At 41.7% G+C, this 27,836-nt stretch overlaps 1 protein-coding gene across 1 annotated transcript in view; it reads right to left on the reverse strand.

Moving 5' to 3' along the window:
- The window catches only part of LOC309666363 (uncharacterized protein C1orf21), a 225,482-nt gene that overhangs the window by 110,428 nt on the left and 87,218 nt on the right, over nt 1–27,836 (reverse strand). The gene's annotated exons all lie outside the window — the stretch shown is intronic.

The following is a 27,836-nucleotide window of genomic DNA, read 5'->3' on the forward strand; positions in this document are numbered from 1 at the left end:
CAACAGGAAATGACATGACTTGGGCATGTCAAGGTCAAAAACAGGTGTGACTTTGAGTCATCTTTAGTCCAGTGTATAGGAAAAATCACAGACATTATGGAATTAGAAAATTTCATCAACCAACAAACTGATGATTGCCTAGCATATGACATGGAATAATGTCTATAAAAGGCTACCTAATAGACAGATGTCTATCACTAGGAAGTTGCAATATATTTTCTTACTGCCTGTGGTTAATTTGCTACAATGACTATATGCTTATATAATTTCTTGCCTTACTATTTATAATACCATTTCCTATATAGTTGCAGGCTTCCTCATACTATCCCTTAACACGCTACCCCCAAAGATGTTTGTTACAGTAATATTTCTTCAAGTAATTATGCTGTTCTAATGTTTCTCAAAATTATCATCCTTATGAAAGTAATACATTTGCATATATCTGAATAAAGACTCCATGTTCACAGCTGAGCCAATTGTTTTTTCCATCTGACAATTCAAGGTAGTTATTGATTCTGCTTCTTTCTAAAGAAATTAGAAAGACTGGTATGAGGTTACAGTAACGAGTCCTTTAGGAATACCACGTCCTAAATGTATTAACAAGTTAATCAATCGGTTCTGATCCACAATTACAAAATACAGAATTTCACATTCCAATTTGGTATTCAGAAGAGAAAAAAATAAGAGTAAATTAATAAATTTGGCACATTTAATTAAGGATTATTTACTCAGAAGTTGGAAAAGCACTTGTTAATTGAAAAAGAAAAGACACTGGCTAATTATGCCTCCCATACAATTAAACAGAGACAAAAATAAAGGAAAAAAATAATAGCTAAAGATGGGTCTCCCTAACTTCACTTCGGAACATTAATATTTATAAATGATGGTTCACTGGGATAATTACTAACATTTAACTGAACTAAATTGTGATCTTAATTACTTACAGTGAGTCGAGTCTCTAATTATTGAAATATAAATTACACACATACATACATATTTGTTTTAAACACAATTCCAGTGGACTCTATGATTTTGTCTAGAGGACACAAAACCTCATATGATGAGATAGGGAAAGCACAACATTTTAGGACCTAAGCAGAACCTTCTGAAAGAGCCTTCCAAAAGATGGCCCTTTGCCTGCGGCATAGCAAAAGGTTTCTTCCAGAGGGGACCCACCCTTGCCTTGCCCTCTGTCCTCTCCCACCCCTAAGCCACAGTCCACAGCAGAAACTCTCTAAACAGCTGAGTGATATTCAATCTTCATTCTCTTTTTATCCCTCCAGGAAACGTAGCCGAATTCAAAGTATCAATAGTAGACAAACTATTAATATTTTTCTACAATGAACAAAAGCTGCTGGCTACATGTCTTTCAAAGCAGTGTTATCCCACCGACAGACTTTTTATAATGTCACCAATTTAGAAAGAGGATAGGTTTTAGCGTGTCATTAACAAACACGCCTGGCTAGCCAATGCTGTCTTTGTGGAACACGCTATGACTGGATAAAAAAGAAAAACAAACAGCCACGACTGCAAAGCCAGACCTATCATTATTACTTACATAACACACTGCACAGAATCCATCGTGGTACGAAACAAAAAAGCCAGCAAGACCCTTAGATAAACCACAATTCGTATAAAGCAAATACTTAAAAACGGTCTGTCAAGTCTCTCAAAGGCTGGTGCTTGGGATGAAGATGCCCATCTGGAAACAGACAACTCGTCAACCAACGTGTCACACATTTCCATGGCGATGCAGCCGTCAGGAACGGCACTCTGTGTGGACCAATGGAGCATTTCGGGTTATGGCAGTGACACAACCACTACGGAAATCCATTTTTCCTTTTGGTGAGGGCACAGGGGAATCCGTGTGGGACTTCAGCCCCTTCATCAGATCACACACTGGAGGCAACTGCAAGTAGCAGAGCCACTGTTACAAGCCAGAGAGCCCCGCCCGGCAACAGAACCACCTGCCAACTTGATTAAGAGGAGCCACAAGCAGACTGTCTTCCTCTAGCTCCCTCACACCTGTTCACAATTTTTCTTTTCTTACTGTTGATCTTGTCAGGTGGTTTCTTAAAATGCACGTCAGGAGCTGTAGGCTAACACCCCGTTTCCAACCTGCTCCCTTTTCTCTCTATGTAAACAGTTGCAGGCTATGCCAGTCAAAAAAATAGATCTGGGGTAAAAGCACTGCTATGGTGATATTTTTAGCATTTTATTCCTCAGATTCCATCAGAGAGGGCTACACTGTTTCTGTGGCAGCTCTATCATGTTAAAGACACACTGTTTCCCACCAAATCTCTGCACCTCACGTCTGACGTACGTAAAGTGCCTCATATATATGTATATAAAATTCGGTTTTTAGAACTAGAAGGGGATCAGTTGGTTGGACTTGCTTCAGATGTTATGGAATCATCCCCATTTTCAGGATCCTGTCAATTCTTCCATTGTCAACAACTCACTGGCCCCTATCCTGTCCTCCTCCCAAGCTTTGCAGATGGAAGATCTGCTACAAGGTTACATTTATAATCAACGGAACTGACTTCAAAATGAGTGAATTAGAAGGAGATGAGTGCTGGAGTGAGTTTATAATGCCATAACTATTAAAAAGTTAACAGTTCTCATAAAAGTACATATTAGATGGGGAAGGAGGAAGACAGGAAAGAGTTGTAGAAACGCTACTTTTTGAGGCAGGAAGGGATCTTACAGTTGTTTCCTAGAATGGTGAAATTCGTATCTATTGATACTTTCACACTCAAGTCTTCTTCTGATCAATGACATATGTACCAGAATGAATCTTTCCCAGGACTCTTCCGATTTCAAAAACTCTGCGCTAATGTCCTCATATCAAAACAATCCTACAAAGAAAAAAAAAAAAGAAAAAAAAACAATCCTACATCTGGGCATCTTCACTGAATGCTCTGGATTGGTTCATCATCCAAATTTTGCATGAAGATTCTCTGGTAGACTTATTATTATTATATGCTCAGGAAAATATGAGGGCTTGGAACAAGAGGTAAAAGAAGTATTTATAAAAATAAACAAACCAAATAAAAGACTAAACTATTCTGCATTTTAGTGTAAACTCACTTCCCTTGGGTTTCTCCCACTGAACATCCTGTCCCCCAAGCTAACTAAATTCAACTCCCCAAATCTTGGTACGACTTCAAATTCATGCCTAGGATCTTTATTTCTTTACTTGGTGAGATTTTTTTCAAGAGGTGAGTATTCATGGTGGCTAAGAGCTTAGCCTCTAGAGCTTGAATGACTAGTCATATGGCCTTGGGCAACTTACTCATGCTTTCTGTGCCTTGGTTTCTTCATTTGTAAAATGGGAATATTTATAGTACCTAATCTCACACACAGAGTCACATGAATTAATATATGAATACACTTAGAACAGTGCCTAGCCCATAATAAATGCTCAATAAATGTTGGCTGCTGCTTTAGAAAAACTGTGCTGGTTCTGCAGGGAACACTATTTCTAATGCACAAAATCCATCAAGGTATAAAAACAAAAAGCATAATGTAAACATCAAAAATTAATTTAACTGAAAATTCTGACTTAACTACGTTAACAAATAAAGTGAGAAGGGAATATTATCACCCATGATAAGCCTTTAGCATTTTTTAACTAAATGCATAGAGTGCTTTAATTAAAATATAACATAATTTTAAAAGAACAATAAATAACTTTTATGACAGGAAAAAGAAGAGTGATCATTATTTGAGTGAAACCAGGGTTACAAGAAAATAACGTTCCTCTATCTTCCTTTATATCCTAACTCAATTATTGCCATTGGCACAGCTCCTAGTCTTGGCCTTCCTTGAGGGCACAAGAGTAAATGGGTGAGGAGGTTCAGGAGAGTCTGAGAACCTACTATGGGCTGGGCTCTGTGATAAGCAATGGAGGGGGTGTGGAGGGGAGGCGATGGAAGAGGCCGGGAAACAGTGCCCGGGGAAAACCACTGTCTTGGGGGGAGGCTTATGCTCAGAGAACCCTTCTGATACCTGGAGCACGTTCCTCAGGCTAGACTGACCCTAGACTGACCGCACGAGTAGGCGACCCTATCCCACTCAGCCACAGTCCACCAAGACAGACTAAATCTGGAAAACCTTATGCACAAAGCAGAGACTCAGCTGAAGGACCTCACAGACCAGTATCAGTTCTCTGAGTCAGGCAGTCCCTTCACGATAATGACTATATCCTCACTTGCAGAAAGTGATTTCGCCCTCTCCAATGTAATAGTTATCATTAAGCAATTTCTAGGGCAATTATGAACTGCTCGTTCTAAATGTTTTGAATATCTCTAAAATAAGGCTTTGGTGCATTTAATACAAAATGCTCTCAGTTTTTTTTCAGAGTGTGTCTCAAATCAACCTAATAAAGGCAAACTAATTTCAAAATAAGATTCTCTAATACATTAAGTGTTCATGGTCTAAAAATATAAACTGTTAAAAAATAACAAGCAGGGAAATTATGTTTTCAGACTTCATGTTTGTGGAAGATTAAACCCTGGCCACTGGGTTTCCACCAGGGGAATTAGGAAGATTGTACGTATTTGTACATATCCCCCTTTATGATATCTCATAATTGAAAACTGTTAATATCACTAAGAGGGCAAGTCTCATATGTCTACTGTACCCTTATTCACTAGTGAAACCTAATGCTTGGATATATTTGAAAACCAGAGATAGATAAAAGATATAGTCTTGCTTCAGTCATGTAAAACTCATTTCAGCACACCCTCACTAATAAAGGGTATTATCCTTTTTAAAAATATGCAATGAATTGAAGGGTGAAAATGGTATCTAATTTTTATTTTAGTTTGATGTTTCAAAATTTACTAGTGATACTGAATACTTTCCCCGTTTTGATCATTCATGTGTGCCCTTTGTGATATATCTCTTCATATCCTTTGCCCCTTTTCTGTAATTGGAGTTGTAGCATTTTTCCTATTCATTGTGGTATGAGCTCTCTGTAAACTATACCAATTTATGGACATACTTCTGGCCCCAAAAGGTCTGGGCAAAAACACCTCTTGATTTTCGTTCAGACATGAGGTGATGGAAGGAACTAGCTGCTTTCTGTCTTTGAGGCAAGTGCTGGGCTATCCCCTGCTGTCTTTTCTGGGTCTCTTTCCTTCTTCATTTCAGCAATATTCATTGAGCACCTACCGCGTGCCAGAGATCGTAGTACTCAGTCCTGGGGTTATGCCTAGGGAAGGGAAGCAGGTCCTGTTCTCAAGGAGCTCACAGATAGTAGGGGAAGATTTAAGAAAATGAGCAAATAGAGTGCAGAATGTCTGCAGCCATGAAGCACATGTGTGGGGTGACTGTAATAAAAACAGAAGGGAGGGACCCCCCTAGGCAAGGATGGGGAGAGTCTTGGAGGAGGTGACGTTATCTCACTGGAGCGCTGAGGAACACTAGTGTGTGTGTGGGAAGGACAGGTCTAGGCAAGGCGACGGTGAGTTCAACAACCAGAGAGAGCATGGCAAACAGGAGCAACTGCAAGTGGTCTAGCATGGCCAACACGCAGATTCCAGGGGGCCTCGAGGGATGTAAGGAGCAGAGGCTGCTAGGGCCGGTGCAGGAAGACCTGGTATGTGAATCCCACCAGAGGCAGGCTCCATTCTGAGGGGATACGGTCTCCCCAACCAGGGCCCAGAGTGAAGCCACCATTACAGGCTAAGCTTCTGTCCTCTGGCCTGTCCTCAACCATCTCCTCTGGAGAGACCCCCCAACCATCACAATCCAAGGCTTTCTCCCTCTCTCTGAAAGAAGGTGTAGCAAAGGTGGAACTTACTTGGAGCAGTGGAGGTGGACCAGTCAGGTGAGGAAGAACAACACACGGAGAAGACTGGCCAAGAGCCAGAGAAAGCAGCCACAAAGAGTCTCACGAGGGTGGAGTTTTTACCTGGAGTCAGCTGGTGGGGCACTGGTGGGGCTGGAGCTTAAGACACAACATCTGCCAGAACCTGTTTCCTGCTTCCCTGACAGGTATGCCTTCAACTGGTGATGGGGAGATATCAGGGCATGCAGAACAGGGAGTGGTGGGGATGGGGTGTGATCCATCCTAGGGGCAAAGAAGCTGGCGCTGAACCTGATCCCAGCTCCTTCCCCTTTGGCGGGACAGCAGTGAATCACAAGGGACAGAGCACCGGCTTCAAAGGGCCTTTCTCTTCCGGGCCTGGCTTGGTGGCTTCCCAGCTGTGTGCCATGGAGGCAGGGGATAGACTTCTCTGAGTGAACGGAGTGCGTTGAGATGCTTGTGCGCGGGTGCTGTGGCCTCTCAGCATTCTTAGGGTCTTGTCGACGCCTTCGAAGAGGACAAGCTGAGAGGTGCCCACAGCTGCAAGGATGAGAGGGTGGTAAAGCTTCCCTCATTACAGCACCCTCAATAATTAAGACTGGACCTGCAGGCCCCATTCCTGAATCATTTCATCATTTCAGAGGCCAGAGAGCACATCTCCTCCAGTCATTTGAGGCTCATTCAGTGACCAGGGAACTATTAGCCAGTCATTAAGGGCCCCGGAACATGCATCTTGTGACACGCTCCAACAAAAGACATGCAACCAAGGCTTTCCTATGGAGAGGGGGTTTAATTTTTGTATCACACAGTAATAATTCCTAACCAAGAAAGAGAATGAGTGGCGAGCCACTCCTAGAGAGGGAGGGCAGGCATGGTGGTTCTGACAGCCATTTTTCCAGCTTCTCAAGAGCCCTGCTCTGACTCTTCTGGAGTGCTGGTTCTCCACCAACCACAGGAAAGCTGGAGGCCAGCTAAGTCCTCTCTACTATTCTTGGTGCGGTTCCTCTTATCCTTGATAACCGTTCAAGAGAAAGCCTGCCGCCCAGCTGTCTGTCCTCTCCCCTGCTTTGATTTAAGACTCATGTCAGCCCTATGAGGCTGGTATTATAACCCATTTTCCAGTTGCAGAGATTAGTCCTTGATTGGCTGGTCAAGTGGCAGTGCTGGTTCTAACCCAGGTTGGTTGGAATCCAGGGCCAGGCTTCTAACCACTAAGCCAGTTCTTGTTTTAAACCTCAAAGCACAGGAAATAATTACTCTGAGAAACGGTACAGGCATAAAGTATGAATGGATTCAGAAAGGATTTGGACATATTTGCAAATCACAGTGACATAAATAAAAGTTATAAAGACAACTAACATTCATGGGTAACATCAGGGAAACTCTCAGAGCCTCCCTTGTCAGGTGTCTGGAGCTTCTGTCAGCGGAAGATATCATCCCTGTGCTCCTTAAGTTAGGAGTTAACATACCAATCAAAGTAAGGGTTGTGAGACTTTTCATTACAATGGCGATTTGACCACCACCGCATCTAATGGACGAAAACGGAAGCTATTCTACAGTATACAGTAAATACTGCAATGTCTTTACAAAAACTTTGTATTTTGAAAGATAACTTCCTTTTAAGCCTTCTGTTATACACTACAATTTTGATATATGATCTTAGCATTAAGACCAAGCAATAAATCAAGGATGTCTTCCTTCACTGGAGTAAGGAGGAGGAGAAGGAGGAGGGATTGGAGGAAGAGGAGGCGGAGGAAGAGAGCTATCGTTTATAGAGCCCTTTAAATGTCCCAGATCCAGTTCAGAAAATCTGTTATACAACAGCCCATTTAATGCTCACAGGGCTCTAAGACAGAGAACCGTCAATGTCTCCATCAAAAGGAAACGTTCACTCATCCAGCTACACCATCCAGTAAGTGGTGGGACTGGGGCCAGGCCTTGAACCAGGCAGTCTGACTCAGACCCCAGGCTCTTATTTGACTTTCCCACAAACGTGTAGTAAAGTTAATTTCTGATAAAAACAAAAATTCTCTTTTGTTTGCTGATTTCCATTACAGAACTAGTAGAAAATGTTATCACAATATGTATCCTCTCCCCGAATGGAAGTCACCTTTAAGATAAAGATAAACCTTTTCAGGTCAGGCATTAAAAAATGTATTAGGATAAAATAAGATCTAAAATAAACGCAAACAGTTATTTTCTTTTTAGGGGTAAACTATAAGGCACTAACAGCAATTACGAACAGATACTAACAGAGGGGCTCACATGCCTTCCTTTGTACATGAAGTCGATAAAACTCCACTGTCATTCCACTGTCAAGAGGGCTTGAAATGAGAGTTGCTTTTCTAGGACTGGCAATAAATTTCTGCTGATTCATTCACAGTTAATCCTTCACTGCTGCCCAAGATCAAGGGTCATGAATTTGCAGGATGGCTGGTCAGGATTAGGAAATTCTATGATCATTCCAGAAACTCTTCCCATTTAGTGTGACTGCCATAGAGTTATCCGAAACATTGAACAATTTGGCCAATGGTGTGTGTGTGTGTGTGTGTGTGTTAAGGACAAAGGACATCTTAATGTTGATCTGATGTAATTCCTTTAACTGGGTTCTGACTTAAGTGGATTTCTGTGAAGGAAAAGATTCTCAGATAATAGTCCGGATGCTTAAGCATCCCAGGCCCCTCCCCCTCTCCCAAGGAACCTCACCAGCAGGCCAGACGTGCTTGTGCTCTTTTGTGATGCAGTCTGGCGACGGGGTGAGGAGGTTAGCGGGAAACTGCAGCAGCCTGGATTTACACCAGAAAGAGCAGAGCTAATGAGAAGAATTGGGCTGGAGTGGAAAGTTTTGCAGAAGATTAGAGAGGGGAGATTTTGGAGGTAGTCCAAAGAAAGACAGACAAAAAGTCACCAGAGTGGCAGAGAGCTAGAGATTCACGGGAATAGATTTCAGTACATTGTGAAGTAGGTTTATGAATGAGATGCCTCGGGGATTCTTTATCCAGTAAAAATTTAAATTGCTTTTCAGTGATCTTTGGTGATTCTTTTAATATGCCTCTGGACTGAAGCTGACTTCTGGGTTCTACAGCCATTAGAAATAATTTAGTGGCAGCAAAATCATTAGCAAGAATAGGAAGAAATTGGATAGAGTTGTTTTCAGTTAAAGTAATTCCCAAGGCTGCAAGCACTGCCACTGAATTTTTAAAATGGAAAAACACAGCTAAAATACAGTTTGTGATAAAAGAGTACAGCTTCCCTACTTATAAAAAATATTCATGACTTGACGTTCACTGCGGATCTCATGAAGAAAGGTCCCAGAAGGCGAGGAGAGAGCTCATTCACATGTGCATATGAGGGGCGAGGAGGGCTCTCGCTCTCTTTCTCTCTCTCCTGCCAAGTCTGTACCTCTTCTCACAAGAGATTCATTCACATAAAACAAAAGATCATTTCCAGTTGCTATGAATCGCCAAGTTAGATTCCCCTTAGAGACTAAAGTGTGTTCTGACAGCGACAAAGAATAGCTCTTTAGGAATAACGTGTCTGGGTGAGTGGGGGGAACAGCATATTCGAGGACAGTTTAATGGTGAACGGCACAGTAAATAAGAACACACCATCTTCCACAACCTGGTCGGTTTGAATGAGACTATTTTAGTAACACATTCTGCTCAATTTGTTTGTAAGAGATGGTAGCTGGTTTTATTATTTATCTTTCGGGAAGGATTCATAAGGGCATTTGAGTGGTTCAATTAAATTCAAATTGTGCAGTATCGCAATTGCGAGGTAGGCTCTGCAGCGCGAGCCTGAGGACACAGAGCTGATGGGTAAGTGGTCCTCAGTGACCCTCACCCACCATCTATATGTAAGCTACTTAAATGTAGATTACGATAGTGAACGTTCTTAAGGGTCCATTTTGCTTCCTCCACAGGGATGTACAGTAGCAAAAAAGAACTGCTGAATCATTTCACACCTGTTAGAATGGCTATCATCAAAAAGACAAGAGATAAGAAGTGTTGGCAAGGATTTGGAGAAAAGGGGACCCTCCTGCACTGCTGGTGGGATTGTAAATTGATGCAGTCACTATGGAAAGCAGTATGGAGGTTCCTCAAAAAATTAAAAATAGAACTACCATATATATGATCCAGCAATCCCACTTCTGGGTATACATCCGAAAAAGATGGTATCAGAATCTCGAAGAGATATCTGCACTCCCATGCTCACTGCAGCATTAGTCACAAGAGCCAAGGTATAGAAACAACCTAAATGTCCATTGATGCAGTAATGGATAAAGAAAATGTGGTACATATAGCCAATGAAATAGTATTCAGCCATGAGAAAGAAAGAATCCTGCCATTTTTGACAATATGGATGGATCTTGAGAGCATTGTGATAAGTGAAATAAGTCAGAGAAAGACAAATACTGTATATCACTTACATATGGAATCTAAAAAAGTTGAACTCATAGAAACAGAGAGTAGAATAGTGGTTGCCAGCAACTAGAGGGTAAGGGAATATAAGAAGATGCTGGTCAAAGAGTACAAACTTCCAGTTATAAGATGAGTAAGTTCTGGAGATGTAATGTACAGCATGGTGACTATAGACAACAATACTGTATTATATCCTTGAAAGTTGCTACCGAAATGATCTTACATGTTCTCAACGCGTGCACACACACACACACATAAACACACACACAAAAGATAATTAATTATGTGACGTGATGGAAGTGTTAACTAACCTTATGGTGATAATCATTTTGCAACGTATATGTATATCAAATCGTCACGTTGTACACCTTCAATTATACCTTCTATGTCAATTACATGTAAATAAAGCTGGAAATAGTAAAAAAAAAAAAAAGAACTGCTGTAACTTCTAAGCCTTTGAATGACTTAAATCAGACATTTTCAACACACAGAAAAGTATGAAAGGCCCACACCATTCTATACAAACAGGCCAAAGGAGAATCTGGGAGGACAGTTCACACAGAGACACAGAACGGCCACAGTTCCTTACATCTTCTGTACCGTTTTCTTTCAGCTACCTTTCTAAGATACTGCTTGCACCCAAAGGCCTGAGTTAGGTAAAACCTCGAGAGTTCAAAGATCTTCAAGTATAATGCACGGCCTGGACATGTTCCAAAGTTTCTTTCACATGGTGTAAAGAGGCTTTTAACCTGACCAAGGCCAGTGGGCGATAAGGTTCCCCACTGCTCCTGCAGGATCTGGTAGAGGTACACCCAAGGTCTGGGTGTACAAAGTATCTGCCAGACCAGAAGGGCAAGGATTGCAAGCTCACCCCTTTTACACCACCACCGTGTCAGTTTCCAGAAACAGCCGACATCACCGTTTGAGGCACCTGTTTCCCGTGGATCAAGCCACGTCACCCACTCTTAGGTGTGGGTTTCAAGCCTTGAAATCCTTTTGACCTCCCCTCAACTGGGGAGGGCGTAGAAATGATTCACTTGTCTCCTTCAGGAAGCTCTATGGGTAGACTTGGCCTTGGCCAGGTCTGACAGCCTATTCCCTGCAGAGCAGCCAGAGTAAGCCTTTACATTAAAACCAAAGTCAGACTACATTACTCCCCCACTCCCCAAACCCTCTCCTGGCTTCTATTACATTTAGAATAGAATCCAGAGCCCATATTTGAGCTTCGGGCAACACACAGTCTAACCCAGTGGTCCCCAACCTTTTTGGCACCAGGGACCGGTTTCGTGGAAGACAATTTTTCCACGGACTCGGGGGGGTGGGGGGGGGTGGGGGGAGGGTGGGGGGATGGTGAGGGTGGTAATGCCAGCGCAGCGATGGGGAGCGGCAGATGAAGCTTCGCTCGCTAGCCCGCCGCTCACCTCCTGCTGTGCAGCCCGGTACCGGTCTGTGGCCCAGAGGGTGGGGACCCCTGGTCTAACCCCAGGCTGCCTCTCTGAGTTCATCACCCACCACTCTCCCCACCTGAGGGCCTCCGACTTTTCCTGGGAACCACCAGCTGCCCCCTCTCAGGGATTTGGCCCTGGTGTTCCTCTACCTAAAACACTGTTCCTGGGTGTTCTCAGGGCCTGCTCCTTCCTTCAGGTCTCTGCTCAAAAATGTCAACTGCTCAGGCAGGCCTTCTCTGACCTATGAATCTAAAACAGCCACCGCGGGGCTTCCCTGGTGGCACAGTGGTTAAGAATCTGCCGGCCAATGCAGGGGACACAGGTTTGAGCCCTGGTCTGGAAAGATGCCACACGTCGTGGAGCAGCTAATCCCGTGCGCCACAACTACTGAGCCTGCGCTCTACAGCCCGCGAGCCACAGCTACTGAGCCCACATGCCACAACTACTGAAGCCCGTGTGCCTAGAGCCTGTGCTCCGCAACAAGAGAAGCCACGCAATGAGAAGCCCGCACACCGCAACGAAGAGTAGCCCCTGCTCACCACAACTAGAGAAAGCCCGTGCGCAGCAATTAAAACCCAACACAGCACCCCCCCCCCACCAAAAAAAGCCACTGCATCACTCTCTTGCATTTGTTATTTTTCTCACTGTGCTCATCCCCACCTGATAGTGTATTATATGTCTCTCTGTTTACTGCCTGGGTCACTCCCTAGGATGTGAACAAAATGAGGGCAGTCATTGTCTTTTTCCCTAGTAAAAGCCAGTTTCTAGCAATTGCTCAATAAATATTTCTTGAATGAATAACTGTGATTTTCAGAGTTCTATCTGAGCTAAAAGCATATTGCTTTTCATTTTAATGCTTAGCAACTGAACAACTGCATTAGAGGAAACAAGGCAAGGAACAAAGGAGGAAAGCCATGGTCAAAACTCAAGACCTAAACACTTTTAAATAAAGAGACATTTCTGGAGTGAAAGAAGGCAATGGGAAGTAAAAGATTAATGAATAAATATGGTGTTGAACAGCTGACACTTTAAAGGCCAAAATGCTGGGTGCAACATTAAAAATAAAATCCTATTTCATATATAATTTGATCATTTCTTCTTTGGTTATAGATCAAAATCAACAGTGACATTTATACACTGAAGCATGGGTGCCTGTAGCTAGAAGGGAATTTAAATGTAGCTTGTCTTGAATGTGGTTTTCAAAATGGAAATGCAACATAATATAAATACAGATTTGTACCAGTTTGGCTTTGTTTTACAGTCTGAAAAAAATTCATTAGTTTCACAGATTGGTATTTTAGCACCATGCTTTTTCACTTCACCCTTAATCTTTTACCTTCAGTTCTTAATAGCCACGCACATAGCTTTTGAAAATATATTTTAAATGAAAATGTAAATATCCACTTACATTATAACTTAAGCATGGACTATTACTTTATTTTTTTTATAATATATTTACTATTTTTAAAATTTTTATTTATTTATTTATTTATGGCTCTGTTGGGTCTTCGTTTCTGTGCGAGGGCTTTCTCTAGTTGCGGCAAGTGGGGGCCACTCTTCCATCACAGTGTGCAGGCTTCTCACTATCGCGGCCTCTCTTGTTGCGGAGCACAGGCTCCAGACGTGCAGGCTCAGTAGTTGTGGCTCACGGGCCCAGTCGCTCCGCGGCATGTGGGATCTTCCCAGACCAGGGCTCGAACCCGTGTTCCCTGCATTGGCAGGCAGACTCTCAACCACTGCGCCACCAGGGAAGCCCTGGACTATTACTTTTAAGGAACTGAACCGCATATACTTGTCCCTCTCTCCACCAATTTCCTTTCCCAGCAATGGCCCTTTTATCTAAGAAAATTTAATTAATATATTGTAATAACCTATAATAGAAAAGAATCTGAAAAATATATATAGGTATAACTGAATCACTTTGCTGTACACATGAAACTAACACAATATTGTAAATCAACTATACTTCAATAAAAACTTTAATTATGCAACCTTTATAAACCAAAGACCATTTTTATTCATTGTTTAAAACTGTATTGTTAATTATATGTTAGTAGAATATTATTTATGCATATATTTAATATAACAGCCACGAGACTATTATCTCTTTGTTACCCTTTAGAATTTGACTTTCTATAAGTTGTGACTTTCTCTTGCTCTTATAGAGTCTGGCTGGACCAACACAGACAGCTACGTTAAGTCAACAACAAAATCACACACTGAAAGTGACCAGGTTAGAGTAGAGTACAGTATAAAGTCATCAACCTGGGAAATTAAAGGTTCCCTTTTGTCTAAATTTTGTTTAAAACTATGTCCTACCATACATTTTATTACCCTTTTCAAAAATAGAACTAACATATCCCACTACTACTTCTAACAAAACTTTACAACAGAAAGTCAGCAACACAAATCTCACACTGGCCAGCAACTACACTGTACCAATTCAAGCATCGCTGCATGAAAGATAAACTAAACACCAGCCAGCCAAGATGGAAGCAGGGATAGTTAACACCCACACTTCCAGCTTTCTTGCCTTCTACTTGTGGTAATGCTTTGAAGCTACAGAAGATATTGGGGATAATTCTCTCTAAATTTTTGGAAGAAAAAAATTATAAAGCAATCAACACTTGGTCAACTTGGGACCATAAAGCTATGATTTTGTTGACCACTACCACCACCATCATTTTTCTTTAAAAAAAAACTCATCAAAACAGTATCATATATAGTCTTTCCAATGGCCCCATGGCTTGAGAGAAATTGAGACCACAGAGTCATGTGAACCGTCCACAGTCTGGGAAGCAGGTCAAGTAGAACCTTTGAACACGAGCGCTCAACACTCTCCAACCTAAGTTCAACACTCACTCCCAAAATGTGGAACTGAGGATGACAGAGATCGCCTTGTAGCAGCTAATCTGCGGCAGCATCCAACCACACCCAAGATCTCCAGCCACTGAGTCAAGGGCTTCTCTATAAACTGGGCTTCCTGGGCCACAATCATTTGTTTTGTTTGTTTTAACAAAACCTTAAGCCGTATGTAGCCCACTGTGCTCTCTAAGATAGTTACTTCTGCAAAGAATTACTTACAGTAGAAAATGTGAGAAACGAGAGACTGAGAGTCAAGTCACAAAGGATTAAGGTGGCGCAATTTCGAATTAGTCATCTGTCAAGCCCCACCTGACTTCTCCTCTTTACGCTTTGAAATGAACAGCAAGACAAGGCCCATTAGCTAAAAATAAACTTCATAGAGGGAATTATATGATAGTTATTTCCTATCTTTCAATTTAGTCTCAATCTTAGGCAACCAATTGGGTGCAGGGCTGAAGACAGGCAGAATGAAACCAAACTGTTTAACTAGTGTACCAGGAGTTAGGAAAGTGAGCAATTTCTTCAGAGCCCTGGAGTTCAATGTTATGGCTCATGGTGAAGTTGACACTGAGAAGCAGGAGACAGAAGAACTTTGCTATCAGCAATAATTCCTAATGAGGGAAAGTACTACACGTGTTGATATTTCCAGTGGCAACAGGTATATGAAATTACAGAACTTTCTTAATAAGCCAGCACCTTGACCACATTGCTTTTCATATTTTATAACCTATGCAGGTGGTAACTTTAAGTTAAAAAGGACTTGAAGATAAAATAGCATGGCATAGTGGCTGAAGGTACAGATTTAGGGACCATGCTGATAGGTTTCTATTGGAACCTACCTCATAAGGTATTCTGAGGATTAAATGAATGAATAAATAACAAAATGCTTGAAATAATGTCTGGCACATAAAAAGTACTAAATAAACTCCTTTAAGAAAGATTTCTAGGTTATTCTTTCCTTCATAAACAGCATATTCATCTTAAACAGTAATGTTCATCATAGTATGTTTTTGAAAAATAAAATTTATTTTATTTTTCAAAAAACTTCCTTTAGAAAAGAAGGTGTAGATATTTGGAAATAGAAGTGCAAAGCACCGCCTAGAGATAATCATCACTCACCTTTCCTGGTAAATACCTAGAGGCTTGTTTTCAGTCCATGACATTCTATATATATGAGTTTCATAACCAGTTTTTCTCCATTTAACATCAGAGCATCTTAGTACAATGAAATGAACAAATAGAAATATCCGAACAAGGAAATGAAGCATCAACTATAGTAAACTCTTCTGTCTTCCTATCCCAAAGTCTAGAGAGCTTAGGATTAATTATTTGATACACTTAGGTTTTCATTTGGTCCAAGGAACTGCAAAGCCAGACAGAGCCAGACATGCAGATGAGTTCCCAGACTCTAAAACAGAGGTGCCCCTGACCTTACTCTGGCTCAGATATAAGTTTCCCAGACCCTAGTCAACAGGCGCTGGCTCAGAAGCAGGGTACGATAAGAGGGGGTGTTTTCCTACCAGTACTCGGTGATTGTTTGCCGACAACAACACAAAGAAATTCAGTGTAAAGCATGGCACATCACATCTGTGTGCTTGTCCTTCAGAGCCCTGAAGTTCACTGTCATGGGATGGTCCATGGCAGTGAAGATGGCACTGAGAGGACTGGGCCAGAGGGCTGCCGTCAGATCACAGGGTGAGGGCCAGGACCAAAGGGCCCTGCATGTATCAGGGCTCCAGCAATCAGTGCTTGATAGACAGACAGCCAGGCTGAGAAAGGAAGAGGTAGGTGATCCACGGCTTTGTTGTTCCATTAGATTGAAAGTTCCTGGAACAGAGGAACTGTATCTTGTATATTTTTTAAAATCTCTTTCTATGCCTAACAGAATGCCTTCCTTGCTTCCCCTTCCTAAAGCACACATTTGTTCACTTAAGTTCTGAAACCAGACACAGCCAAGTTCCCTAGGTTAACATATTACCTGTGTAAACTTAGGGAAGTTGCTTAACTTCTCACCATCTCCATCCCCTCACCTATAAGTGGGCATAACAGCCCCCGGTAAATAATAGCTATCATTAATATCAGTTCATTATTATTGAATAACTTACATATCGGACATTATGTTATGTTAGGTAAGAGCGGTGTATGATTAAATTATAAGCATTATCTTCAAGGAGCTCAGAGTCAATGATCATGAACTAATAACGATTTACTGAAGAGTGGCTAGATCTTTCTCTAGAAGGGAAATGTCTTTATTTTCCCATCACATTTCACTCTTCTCTCTACCCCAATGCAGGTCTACATTAATTTTTCCCATTACCCATGGTACCCAAGGATATTCTGCGCCAACAGACACTCAATGTAGCACTTTGTTACATATTTTCAAGTTTCTATTTCCTGCTGAATATTTCCCATGCATAAATGGTGTCTATTCTAAAATAAGGTAAACTCTTTGAGAGCAGGTCACTTGATTTTGTTTCCTGTGTATCCACCACCCACGAGCACACAGGGCCTGTTTATAAACACTGATTCAATTGGAGCCATTCTAACCTTGTAACTGGTCTATCAACAACCACTGAATGAGGATTATTACCTTAGGAGTACTTAATTGGATGAAGCAATTTTCCTCACTGTTTAGAATGTGTTATCAGAAACACAATTAAACTGCGACACCGATTTATGATCACAAACTACTCAACTGGAAATATTTCACAGCTGAAAGCTCAGGAAGGCCTGGTGGGTGAATGAATGATAGACTACTTCTGCTCTGTCCCATGGGGATGGACCTGCTATTGCTATCTCCTACTCTGTCCCAATCCTCCCCTCTAAAATCTGGGCAAAGACTCAGGGCTCACATGCCACAACTTCCCACATGCCTCTCAAGGCAGTAACTTGTCTTTCTTATTTCACCAGATGTGAAGAATTTACACGTGACATATGATGCATATAAAATCAACTTTGTAGACATCACCAGTGTGCAATAATAAGTAACTGTCATGTTCTGATCCCTGCATGGGACAAATACCACACCATCATACTTTGTCTAGGCTGGTTCTATGATGCTTTAATGATAATACAGTCTCAACATGTATGCAAGACCATGTACTGGCATTAGTATTTCAAGGTTTGTAATCATCTAACCTGAGGTGAGGCTGATCATTTAAATAGCTTAAGGAATTAGCATCGAATCTCCTACACTATCTGTCCAGTGTTTTCTAAATGCTCGGCCAGGGCTTCCCTGGTGGCATGGTGGTTAAGAATCTGCCTGCCAATGCAGGGGACATGGGTTCAAGCCCTGGTTGGGGAAGAGCCCACATGCACTGTAGTAACTAAGCCCGTGCACCACAACTACTGAGCCTGTGCTCTAGAGCCCACGTGCCACAACTACTGAAGCCCGCGCACCTAGAGCCCATGCTCCGCAACAAGAGAAGCCACTAGAATGAGAAGCCCGCACACGGCAACGAAGAGTAGCCCCCGCTCGCCACAACTAGAGAAAGCCCGCGCGCAGCAATGCAGACCCAATGCAAAAGTAAAACGGTCACTGTTTGCAGATGACATGATACTATACATAGAGAATCCTAAAACTGCCACCAGAAAACTACTAGAGCTAATCAATGAATTTGGTAAAGTTGCAGGATACAAAATTAATGCACAGAAATCTCTTGCACTCCTATACACTAATGATGAAAAATCTGAAAGAGAAATTATGGAAACACTCCCATTTACCATTGCAACAAAAAGAATAAAATACCTAGGAATAAACCTACCTAGGGAGACAAAAGACCTGTATGCAGAAAACTATAAGACAGTGATGAAAGAAATTAAAGATGATACCAACTGATGGAGAGATATACCATGTTCTTGGATTGGAAGAATCAATATTGTGAAAATGACTATACTACCCAAAGCAATCTACGGATTCAATGCAATCCCTATCAAATTACCAATGGCATTTTTTAGGGAACTAGAACAAATCATCTTAAAATTTGTATGGAGACACAAAAGACCCCGAATAGCCAAAGCAGTCTTGAGGGAAAAAAACGGAGCTGGAGGAATCAGACTCCCTGACTTCAGACTATACTACAAAGCTACAGTAATCAAGACAATATGGTACTGGCACAAAAACAGAAACACAGATCAATGGAACAAGATAGAAAGCCCAGAGATAAACCCATGCACCTATGGTCAACTAATCTATGACAAAGGAGGCAAAGATATACCATGGAGAAAAGACAGTCTCTTCAATAAGTGGTGCTGGGAAAACTGGACAGCTACATGTAAAGGAATGAAATTAGAATACTCCCTAACACCATACACAAAAATAAACTCAAAATGGATTCGAGACCTAAATGTAAGTCTGGACACTATAAAACTCTTAGAGGAAAACATAGGAAGAACACTCTTTGACATAAATCACAGCAAGATCTTTTTTGATCCACCTCCTAGAGTAATGGAAATAAAAACAAAAATAAACAAATGGGACCTAATGAAACTTCAAAGCTTTTGCACAGCAAAGGAAACCATAAACAAGATGAAAAGACAACCCTCAGAAAGGGAGAAAATATTTGCAAACGAATCAACGGACAAAGGATTAATCTCCAAAATATATAAACAGCTCATTCAGCTCAATATTAAAGAAACAAACAACCCAATCCAAAAATGGGCAGAAGACCTAAATAGACATTTCTCCAAAGAAGACATACAGACGGCCACGAAGCACATGTAAAGATGCTCAACATCACTAATTATTAGAGAAATGCAAATCAAAACTACAATGAGGTATCACCTCACACCAGTTAGAATGGGCATCATCAGAAAATCTACAAACAACAAATGCTGGAGAGGGTGTGGAGAAAAGGGAACCCTCTTGCACTGTTGGTGGGAATGTAAATTGATACAGCCACTATGGAGAACAGTATGGAGGTTCCTTAAAAAACTAAAAATAGAGTTACCATATGACCCAGCAATCCCACTACTGGGCATATACCCAGAGAAAACCGTAATTCAAAAAGACACATGTACCCCAATGTTCATTGCAGCACTATTTACAGTAGCCAGGTCATGGAAGCAACCTAAACGCCCATCGACAGACGAATGGATAAAGAAGATGTGATACATATATACAATGGAATATTACTCAGCCATAAAAAGGAATGAAATTGAGTCATTTGTTGAGATGTGGATGGATCTAGAGACTGTCATACAGAGTGAAGTAAGTCAGAAAGAGAAAAACAAATATCGTATATTAACGCATGTATGTGGAACCTAGAAAAATGGTACAGATGAACCGGGTTGCAGGGCAGAAGTTGAGACACAGATGTAGAGAACAAACATATGCACATCAAGGGGGAAAACTGCGGTGGGGTGGGGATGGTGGTATGCTGAATTGGGCGATTGGGATTGACATGTATACAGGGATGTGTATAAAATTGATGACTGATTTAAATAAATAAATAAATAAAAATTAAAAAAATTTAAAAAAAAAGACCCAATGCAGCCAAAAATAAATAAAATAAATAAATTTTAAAAAATAAATAAATGCTCGGCCAATTTCCAGGCAACATAATTATGATTCCTATACTGTCTGTGTGAGCTTTTTGGTGTTCTGAAAAAAAAAATACAGTGTAAAATTTCCAAATATTAAAATACTTGTCCTAATATGAAATTTTCTAAAGTTATTTCCCCACTGGTTTGGTAAAGCTTCCCAGTCTCCCCTTGACATGCTTGATGCATAATGTACCTCTGAGCCTTTTCACTGTCTCTCAGCCTGAAACTCCTGCCACATCTCTGTTCCTTTGTCTGTTTTTCATCTTTTAAGACTCAGCTGAGGCCTTAATCATCCTCTTTTGTTTTTTTAACATCTTTACTGGAGTAGAATTGCAATCATCCTCTTTATGAGTCTTTTCCTACTCCTAAGATAAGAGACCCTTTTGCATTATCATCATAGGACACTGACATTTTTTGTTGAGATGCCCATCTGTTGCATCATTATCAGTTCCTAAAAGACAGGGACCAGATTTAATCCATCTTTATAGCCTCAGTGCCTCGCACCGTGTCTAAGCCACGTGAGATGCTAAGCGTTTCGTGGACTGAACGAACTGCTAGGTTTTAAATGAAACCAACAAGCACCACTGATCAGACTCCATCTATTTACCTGGACAAACAAGACCATCAGTTCAATCCCTGTTGCCCTGGGGCTATTTCCAGTGATAGACAGAGCTCTCTCCTGTGGGACAGAGTTCACATTACCCTGAAAGCACAACTGAAGGCCTTCAGAAGATGGGAACATAAAATTATATTTAGCAAAATAAATGGCTGTATTAATGATAAATGTTAACCACAAAAGAGTTAAATCATACAGGAAAATACAAGAAAAGAAATTAAGAATCACCTGAACCTCCACAATAGAGAGGTTGCCATTGTTAATGCTTTGGTAAACAGCCTTCCAAACATTTCTTTTATGAACTTGCACAGAATTTTACATACATTTTAAACATATAAAATTTACAAACAAGGTATGCTGTGTAAAACCCTTTACCAACATGTTATAGACCTCTTTCCATCTCAATAAATAGAGTACCTTAATCCTTAATGGCTGCATTCGATATACGTCTCATCAGTGAGAAAGACCCTTGAGCATACCCATTTGCATGCTTGTCCAATGATCTCCTTATGATAAATTCCTAGAAGTGGGGCTGCTGGGGCAAAGGCTGCGCTCATTTAAATTTTACATGTTATATATTACCATTTGGTGCCCCAGAAAAATTGTTCTGGTTTGACATTCCCAGTTACAGAATGAGACAGATGCCTGTTCCTGCCAATTTGAGTGGTGACACATGTTTTGTTTTGCTTTGCGTTTTGGTGTGGTTTGTTTGATTGCTAAGAAGTTGAATATCTTTCTGTATGTTTATTGACCTTTTAAATTTTTTCTCTGTCAATTGCCGGTCACAAATTTCATCCATTTTTCAATTGGAGTTATTAGTTCTTTCCTTATAGATTTTAAGGAAATGTTTTTAATAGATTTTAGTCTTTATATACTAGTCATTTTAACGCTATTTGTGTTACAGATATTACTCTCACTCACTTTGACATTTGTCTTTTAACTTAGTTCATGGCGGGTGGTGTGTTTGTTGCCATGCAGAGATTTAAAAATTTTATGTAGTCAACTATTTCTTTTAGGGTGTTGGGTTTTGTGGCATTATGAAGACATTTTGCAACCTAAGATTATAAAAACATCCATTTTTTTATAGTACTTTTATGGTTTCATATTTTACAATTCAACCTTTAGATTCATCTGGAAAACTAGTATGAAGGGATGAGTTAGAAATTCAATTTTTAATATTATACTTATGAATATAAGTTCATATAAGTTCTATAAAATGATTCATATTTTAAAGAATAAAATAGAGTTGAATATGAATAAAGAATAAAACATGAATTGAAATAGTATCTAATCTGTGCATATTTTTACTTCAGTTAGCTATGAATGCATTTATCCCATTACAATCTGTGTCTGTTGCCTCTTGGCCTCTCCACAGTGCTTCACAAAGAAATGTCCTTCCTTCCATAAACATCCTCACTGTACATGATAAACCCAAGACTAGGAAAATGCTGGATCACACCATATACAAAAAACACAACACACACACAAATTAATGTTTGATAAATGAAAATATGTTTGCTAACTTCTATGTTGGTACTATTTTTTAAACCAAACTTTTATAGTGATAAGGCATAATATTATATTCACCACTCTTAAATCATATACTTTAGTCTTTTGATTTAAAGACACATACACACTCACATTTTACACAGAACATAAGCTGGTCTAGATCAAAACAGAGATAGAACAAATCATAGGGACACAAATATTCTAAAATACAAAATAAAGAGCTAAGTATTATGTAGACAATCAATAAACTTTTAAAGTTTGGAGGATGCCACATCTGCAATAGACTGGTTATGCTTTCCCCCCAGCAGAGTCAAGGGAAACTAGGGCCAGATGATGATGACAATAATAATTGGGCTTGGGACTTCCCTGGTGGTGCAGTGGTTAAGAATCTCCCTGCCAGACTTCCCTGGTGGCGCAGTGGTTAAGAATCCGCCTGCCAATGCAGGGGACACGGGTAAGAGCCCTGGTCCGGGAAGATCCCACATGCCATGGAGCAACTAAGTCCATGTGCCACAACTACTCAAGCCCGCATGCCTAAAGCCTATGCTCTGCAGCAAGAGAAGCCACCACAATGAGAAGCCCGAGCACGGCAAGGAAGAGTAGCCCCCGCTCGCCGCAACCAGAGAAAGCCCACTTGCAGCAACGAAGACCCAACACAGACAAAAATAAAATAAATACATTAAAAAAAAAAAAGAATCCGCCTGCCAATTCAGGGGACTAAGGTTCGAGCCCTGGCCTGGGAAGATCCCACATACCACGGAGCAACTAAGCTCATGTGCCACGACTACTGAGCCTGTGCTCTAGAGCCCGTGAGTCACAACTACTGAGCCTGCAATGCCACAACTACTGAAGCCCGCCTGCCTAGAGCCCATGCTCTGCAACAACAGAAGCCACCACAATGAGAAGCCTGCGCACTACAACGAAGAGTAGCCCCCGCTCACCGCAACTAGAGAAAGCCTGCACGCAGCAACGAAGAGCCAATGCATCCAGATATTAATTAATTAATTTATAAAATGCTAAAGATAAATGAATGAATAAATGAATAAATAAATAAATAAATGGGCTTCACTCAGTGCATATCATGTGGCAGGTCCTAATCTAAGGGCTTTCCATTCATTGATACATTGAAGTCCTCTGAAGGCAGTAAGTACTAGTACTGCATTCTCCATACTATACAGATGGGGAAACTGAGGCAACGAGTGCCTCAGTAATTTGTCAAGACTACATGTTAGTGAGTAGCCGAGGCAGGCTTTGAAACCAATTAGTCAGATTCCAGGCCTGTGCATTTACCATGAGAGTGAACTTCAGGTCCACTGAAAATAGCCCTAACTACCACATTAGAGTCTTGCAACATCCTCATGTAAAAAAAAAAAAAAAGGCTGAGGCTGAACTCTGGCAGCCAGTTAACAACTGCTTCGTAAAGACTCCTGAGCAAAAGTGGGTTTGGATTATTTGTTTTGTTTTGTTTTTTTATTATTTTTGGCTGCCTTGGGTCTTTGTTGCTGTGCGTGGGCTTTCTCTAGTTGTCTAGGCGTGCGGGCTTCAGTAGTTGTGGCTCACGGGCTCTAGAGCTCAAGCTCAGTAGTTGTGCTGCACGGGCTTAGCTGCTCCACGGCATGGGGGATCTTCCCGGACCAGGGCTCGAACCCGTGTCCCCTGCATTGGCAGTGGGTTCGGATTTAATGACAAAGACAGATATCTTATTCCTGAGAGTGGAATCACCCTTCGTCAAGAGTCTGCATCCTTAATTCTAGGCACAGTCCCACTTTTTTAGTTAAGTGAACTGGCGGGGCTCTTCAGTTTCCTTTTGTATCAAGTGGGGATTGTAACTGCTCGTGAAAAGGCCTTATAAACTGTAAAGTGTGAGTCTGTGCTTTTGATGCCAACTAACAATTCAGGGGCAAAGGAAACAGCCACATTTAAGGCTCCAGGTGCAGAAGGTAGGTAGTGCGCTTCTCTGTAGAGAGCTGGGGCCTAAATGAGGTCTAAGCACCAGACAGGTATGGCCAGGTGTGCACTGCAGGTGGTTGCTACCAGGTAGGTGCTGCTAGGTAAGGGCTACCTGGCAGGTGCTGATGGCAAAACAGGCCCTTTCTGCCGCATCAGCCAGGATTCCAGGAAGAGGACATTGTTTTGAATTTCTGAATTCTTTGACGTCATTCATGAGAAAATAACTCTGAGGAGAAGTGCTATGGGTACAGAAACCCTCCCACCCTCTCTCTTGCAGCTGAGTCACTTTTTTAGAACTTCCCCCAGCAGAGAACAAGCCTTGCCCACAGCTCCAGTCCTCTGTGCCTTCCGCTGGATGGTACCAGGACACCGGGAGCCACCCAGCAGCATCTCTGCTGCCTTCTCCAGGGCCAAATTCAGTCTCATTTTCTGAGGAAGGGTTCCAGGCAGCTACAGAGAAGACCAGGCACCTAGAGGGGCAAGGGAGCAGTTGAAGGAAACCCTCAAGACATAAAACTGAAGTGACACCACCGAGGGCCCTGCCAGCACGTCCCCGTCGATGGCATCTGAGAACTCGGAGGGTCCCTCATCTTGCAGTCAGGCTGCCTTGTAGCAATAAGTGACAGATGGTCCTACTTTTCGGCTTACCTCTGTATATAATATTAAAAGAACAGGCTCATGGTACCGTTGGCAAGGGAAGGAAAAACAGCACTTGGATTTTTCTTTCTTTAAATATAGAAAGTATAGCGCATTTCGAGACTTTCTGTCATAGAACATTTTTCCAAACAGAAATTCAGACTGACTCTACCTCAGCTAGATTAAATTCTGCATCACGTGGCATTTCAGTGCGGTCTGTTTTGAGGTGGGCAAGGGGCCAAAGAGGCTGGGCCAGTCTACTCCTATTTACAACTCATGCTCAACTGCTAATTACACCTGGCATCTTTCTAAGTGCTTTCCGTGGTTTGATCCTCCACACAACTCTGAGTGGTGGATACCATTATTATCTCTATACTGTAGACAAGGAAACTCAGGCACTGATGAGGTTCTTTGTCAAAGACAACACAGGAAGTGGGGAAGCTGGAAGAAACCCAGCTGGTAGGAGGAAACTCACAATCACTGCCTTACATGCTCACGGTTTGGGCCTGTCTCTTCTTTCCCGTCAAAGTGATAAGCACCTACCAGAATGGCCCAGGAACGATCTAAAAGCAGAAAATGAAACTAAGATACTGGGAGACCTTCTCTGAGTCAGACACTGGCCTAAGCACTTTCCCTTCGGAAGTGTGAGATGGAAACTCAGGGCCAAGGTGGGCTGACTTCTATCATTTCATTAGCCCCACGTGCACTAAAAGCCTTTAAGACCTTTCTGAGGCTCAGCTCAAGACCTTGTGGAATCTTCAAAGACTAAACCCAGGGCCAGGTTCCTCACTCATCTTGACTTCAATATTTTTCAGCTTTTATGACTGTGACCCAGCTCTATCACACACCCATCAAACACTTCTCTTTTAAGGTTCTTTACCAACTCACTGAAAAAAAAAGGGGGGGGGAGGGGAAGATGTCCCCTCTGACCTTTGGGAAATAACTTCAGAAGTCAAAAGAAGCTTCTGGAGGCCAGCAGGAAAGCTACAGGGGAGGCAGCTAAAGACTTCCACTAATTAGCATTGAGAGGTGAGCAAGTTAGAGTCTGCTCTACCTCCTCTGCCAGGCTGGCTCCCAATCTCTGTCTCACTCGTTGTCCTGTGCTCTCCACCTGCATGCACCTCCCACCTGGAGAGCCAAAGCAGAAAATGAGGGCTGCTGCCTCAGCCGAACCCCCTTCCTCTTCAATTCAATAATAAGTAAACTCCAAAACTGAAACTTGAAAGGGAAGGAAACTGTCAACACCAACACTACCTTCTAGTGACTTAAACTAAGCACTATCCAATAGAAATGTAATGTGAGTTATGTAAGTACTTGAAACATTTCCAGCAGCGACATTAAATAAGTAAAAAGAAACTAGGGAAATTAATTTTGATAATATATTTTATTTAACTCAATATATCCAAAATTTTATCCTTTCAACATGTAATCAATAGAAAATTATTGAGCTATTTTATACTTTTTATCATAGTAAGTCCTCAAAATCGCATGTGTAATACACACTTACAGCACATCTCAATTAGGATTAGCCTTATTTCACGTGCTTAAGAGTCACACGTGGCCAGTGGCTACTGTACTAGATGGCACAGAGTTAAACATTATACTCTCTGCTACTATCTCACAAACACAAACACAGATTAATTCATCTTTAATTAATCTTCACTTTACACAACCAGAAATTATTACAGGAAGAAACAGTCAATTATTACTTTGCTTCCAACTGCTTTGAATTTCTGTATAAATCTATTTTCTCATTTACTCTTCACCATAACCTGTGAAGTTGGTCCCTATAGTATTTGTTTTTTCCTATAGTATTTTAGATGGGTAACAGATTGGCATAACACCATCACACACACACACACACACACACACACACACACACACACACACACAACCTGTTACATGTTCTCAATTTATGTAGCCAAGGACCAGATCAGAACTGAAGCCACACAGCAATATAGAGCCCAAGTGAAAGAAAGCAGCCAAATTCTTGCTTTACCGCTCCTCTTTTATACACCATCATTCCAGAAGAATTTACTCTAATAATCTAAGCACTTCCACTTAAGGGAACACGTACAAACAAGAGGACCGTCTTGGGGCTTCCCTGGTGGCGCAGTGGTTGAGAATCTGCCTGCTAATGCAGGGGACACGGGTTCGAGCCCTGGTCTGGGAAGATCCCACATGCCGCGGAGCGACTAGGCCCGTGAGCCACAACTACTGAGCCTGCGCGTCTGGAGCCTGTGCTCCGCAACAAGAGAGGCCGTGATAGTGAAGAGGCCCGCGCACCGCGATGAAGAGTGGCCCCCGCTTGCCGCAACTAGAGAAAGCCCTTGCACAGAAACGAAGACTCAACGCAGCCAAAAATAAATAAACAAATAAAATAAAAAAAAAAATGTTCTAAAAAAAAAAAGATGGAGGGAAATTAAAAAAAAAAGAGGACCGTCTTGGTCCTTAGTCAGTCAAGGCCACCTCATCATAGGGGAGTTGGCATGGTCAGGCCCTGGCTCCTGGAAGCCTGCCTCCTCTCAAGGTCGAACAGTCCCTTCCTCCAGGGGCTTTTTGCAGCTCATAAGACAGAGGACACACACACACACAAATAATGAGATTAAACATATAAGCAAATAAACCAAATACATAAGTATGTAAAAATGTACTCTGGGATGGCAGGAAAGAGATTCTTTCTGAAGGTATTAGGAAAGCTTTATGCAAGTTTGGAAAAAGAGCAGGATTTAAAGAGATGAAAGCAGGAGAAAGGGCCCATGCCAAGCAGAGGTCACAGTGTATTGGACCTGGAGGACACAGGCGTGCAAAGTGGTCACAGGGTGAGCTGTCCCTCTGGCTGAAGAACAGGGAAACATGAGGGACAGAGTATGAAACAAGGCTGCCAAGGTGGGTAAGAGGGTAAGAGCCATCGTCAGAGGTCTTGAATGTTCATTAAGGATTTAGGATTTGACTGTCTAAGAACTGAGTGCAGGAGAATTAACACGGACAGAGGAGCACTTTAGAAAAACTTGCTACCATCTGCAAGGGTG

Source organism: Balaenoptera physalus, assembly GCF_965194825.1.
Source record: "Balaenoptera physalus genome assembly, chromosome: 1".
In the NCBI taxonomy this organism is placed as follows: domain Eukaryota; kingdom Metazoa; phylum Chordata; class Mammalia; order Artiodactyla; family Balaenopteridae; genus Balaenoptera; species Balaenoptera physalus.